General features: G+C 38.9%; 1 pseudogene; it reads left to right on the plus strand.

The window, feature by feature from the left end:
* Positions 1-902: 902 nt before the first annotated feature.
* LOC127135325 (acetyl-coenzyme A carboxylase carboxyl transferase subunit beta, chloroplastic-like) lies at positions 903-2,167 on the plus strand (annotated as a pseudogene).
* Positions 2,168-3,950: the final 1,783 nt, after the last annotated feature.

Genomic DNA, 3,950 nt, shown 5'->3' on the forward strand with positions numbered 1-3,950 from the left:
CATACTCTTTCTCTTTCCAAATCTCTCGTCATCTTCATTATTCTCTTAACATTTTCTCCCAACCTTCATAAAACCCCCCATCAACTTCCACCTTAAAGCTTCAAACTTTAGCCTTATATTACCCTTAACCATAAAACCACCTTCGCAAAAACTTCTCCATTGACCATCCCAAGCCTACTTCTGGGCATAAATCCTCAAGAATGTTTCACTTTAAATTTTCTAAAAAAAAGCTTCATTCATCAATGGCACTAAAGAGAGTCAACAAAAGAAAGCAAGTGGCGGAGTCCTCAAGACCTCGCAAGAGGGGAAGCACCCATTCATCAAACCCTCACAACATTATCTTTGAGGATGACTCGCAGGCACAAAGTTACTCAGTGCTCATCAAGAGGAGGATCACTCTATCGAGGTATGCTTGTGAGACCATGCTTACTACTCTTGGTTTGAAAGTGGAAATAGATAAGATGCTTCATTCAATTGGTTTGCTAGAATTCATGCAAAAGGAAGTGCCCAATTTTAAGCACATTACTCTTGAGTTCCTTAGCCCCTTATATTTCAAGTTGCAAAGGAAGTATATTGATGGAACGAGGTACTATTACGATACTCTTAAATTATGGTTGTTTAATCAAAACCATGAGTTTAATGTAGAAGAATTGGGGCACATCCTCTAATTTCCCATCTATGGGTCAGGTGATAACCCAAAGGAGTTTTATGCCACTAGCTTTTGGTGTGCTATTTTCGGTGATCCGTACTATACTGCCGCGGGGGTCAAGGCTTCCATAATTCAAAACACATGCTTCCGATATGTGCAAAAGGTGATTGCCTACACCTTGTTTGGAAGAGGCTTGAGTTTCTACTCAAAGAGATATAGTGAGATATATCGTAGAAATATAGAAAAGAGTAATTTTGTTCCAATAGATTATAGCGATCTTAATTGTATGGAAAAATTAGCTCGTTTATGGGTTCAATGAGAAACTTGCTATGGACTAATTTTTAAGCAGATTTTCCCATCCTAAATGAATATTTGTGAACACTGTTGCGAGCATTTGAAAATGAGCAGTTCAGATAGAACCAACCTTTCAATTGATCCAGGTAATTGGATCTTATGATGAAGATATGGTTTCTATGGATCCCATTAAATTTGATTCGATTAACGAATTGGGTTCAGAAGAGGAATCTTCGAAAGATCGTCTGGATGAAGACAGGGTTTCTCTAGATCCCATGTAATTGGATTCGGAAGAAGAATCTTCGAAAGATCGTCTGGATGAAGACATGGTTTCTTCAGATCCCATTGAATTGGATTCGGAAGAAGAATCTTTGAAAGATCGTCTGGATTCAGATGAGGAACAAGGGGATAAAGACCAATCTTATATCAATCGTCTTGATTCTTATCAAGAAAAGACAGGATTAACGTATGCGGTTCAAACAGGCACATATCAACATGAGAAAATCACTCGTTTGATCGAAGATATTACCAATAAACTTGAATTGTATTCGCAAGAACAAGCTGCGAAAAATCATTTGGATTCGGAAGAGGAAGAAGAGGAAAGGTACCAATCTTATATCGATCGTCTTGATTCTTATCAAGAAAAGACAGAATTATCGGAGGCGGTTCAAACAGGAACAGGTCAACTAAATGGTATTCCTTTAGCACTAGCTCTTATGGATTTTGAGTTTATAACGGGTGGTATGGAATGCGTAGTGGGTGAGAAAATCACTCGGTTGATCGAATATGCTACCAATTAACTTTTACCTCTTATCATAGTATATGTGTTTGGAGGAGCGCGTATGCAATAAGGAAGTTTGACCTTAATGCAAATGGCTGAAATTTCTTCTACTTTATATAATTATCAAATCAATCAAATGTTATTCTATGTAGCGATACTTACATCTCTGACTATTAGTAGGGTAACAGCTAGTTTTGGGATGTTAGGGTATATCATTATTGTCTAACCTAATGCAATCATTGCATTTGCGGGTAAAAAGAGTAATTGAATAATTGTTGAATAAGGAAGTGTCTGAAGGTTCCCAATCAGCTGACCTTTTTTTCGACAAGGGCTTATTGGACTTAGTCATACCACATCATCTTTTAAAGGGGTTTTTAACTGAGTTATTTCAGTTCCATGGTTTCGTTCATTTGATTGAAAATTGGACTGAAAATGAAAACTAATGTAGACATTTTATTTAAGTTTTTCAAATTTGATGACGAGATCCAATCCGAGTAGATAAGGGGATATGGCTATGATACAAATAATAAAATTAGAACACACAAGAGTAAAGTAATAAGATAAGAATAAAAAATAACAGGTATAAATGAAATATGAAATTGAGGTATCCCATTTTATGATAAACTTACCCTTCCTTTTTGTTCCTTTAATAGGCCTACTATTTTCGGTAATTGTAATGACTTATTTATTACTTCATGTTGAGAAAAGACTTTTATTTTCAAAAAAAAAATCAACTATATATACGAAATAAATAACTCACTGATTTATTTATATTTATATATATATATATATATATATATATATATATATATATATATATATATATATATATATATAATAGTCCAATTTTTGTACCATGGGACTATAGAGTGTTTTATAATAATTGTTTTATGATTTGTTTTCTTAATATGTGTGTGTGTGTGTGTGTGTGTGTGTGTGTGTGTGTGTGTGTGTGTGTGTGTGTGTGTGTGTGTGTGTGGTGTGTGTGTGTGTGTGTGTGTGTGTGTGTGTGTGTGTGTGTGTGTGTGTGTGTGTGTGTGTGTGTGTGTGTGTGTGTGTGTGTGTGTGTGTGTGTGTGTGTGTGTGTGTGTGTGTGTGTGGTGTGTGTGTGTGTGTGTGTGTGTGTGTGTGTGTGTGTGTGTGTGTGTGTGTGTGTGTGGTGTGTGTGTGTGTGTGTGTGTGTGTGTGTGTGTGTGTGTGTGTGTGTGTGTGTGTGTGTGTGTGTGTGTGGTGTGGTGTGTGTGTGTGTGTGTGTGTGTGTGTGTGTGTGTGTGTTGTGTGTGTGTGGTGTGTGTGTGTGTGTGTGGTGTGTGTGTGTGTGTGTGTGTGTGTGTGTGTGTGTGTGTGTGTGTGTGTGTGTGTGTGTGTGTGTGTGTGTGTGTGTTGTGTGTGTGTGTGTGTGTGTGTGTGTGTGTGTGTGTTGTGTGTGTGTGTGTGTGTGTGTGTGTGTGTGTGTGTGTGTGTGTGTGTGTGTGTGTGTGTGGTGTGTGTGTGTGTGTGTGTGTGTGTGTGTGTGTGTGTGTGTGTGTGTGTGTGTGTGTGTGTGTGTGTGTGTGTGTGTGGTGTGTGTGTGTGTGTGTGTGTGTGTGTGGTGTGTGTGTGTGTGTGTGTGTGTGTGTGTGTGTGTGTGGTGTGTGTGTGTGGTGTGTGTGTGTGTGTGTGTGTGTGTGTGTGTGTGTGTGGTGTGTGTGTGTGTGTGTGTGTGTGTGTGTGTGTGTGTGTGTGTGTGTGTGTGTGTGTGTGTGTGTGGTGTGTGTGTGTGTGTGTGTGTGGTGTGTGTGTGTGTGTGTGTGTGTGTGTGTGTGGTGTGTGTGTGTGTGTGTGTGTGTGTGTGTGTGTGTGTGTGTGTGTGTGTGTGTGTGTGTGTGTGGTGTGTGTGTGTGGTGTGTGTGTGTGTGTGTGTGTGTGTGTGTGTGTGTGTGTGTGTGTGTGTGTGTGTGGTGTGTGTGTGTGTGTGTGTGTGTGTGTGTGTGTGTGTGTGTGTGTGTGTGTGTGTGTGTGTGTGTGTGTGTGTGTGTGTGCGCGTATAGATTTTTTTTCTCGACTTCTTATAGAGTGATTCCTACATGAATCCACTTTAAGTTAGCTTATCATAGCGTTAAAATCAATTTGTTTTCGATATCGGTTGGTTTTTGGTCCCGTGGTTTGCTCTTGTACCTTCTTATAGTGAATTTTTTTTTGTTTATGTTTACTTATTTAATGGCTTATATTTTAATCCACTGATTG

Source organism: Lathyrus oleraceus, chromosome 4 (assembly GCF_024323335.1).
Source record: "Lathyrus oleraceus cultivar Zhongwan6 chromosome 4, CAAS_Psat_ZW6_1.0, whole genome shotgun sequence".
NCBI classification, from domain to species: Eukaryota; Viridiplantae; Streptophyta; class Magnoliopsida; order Fabales; family Fabaceae; genus Lathyrus; species Lathyrus oleraceus.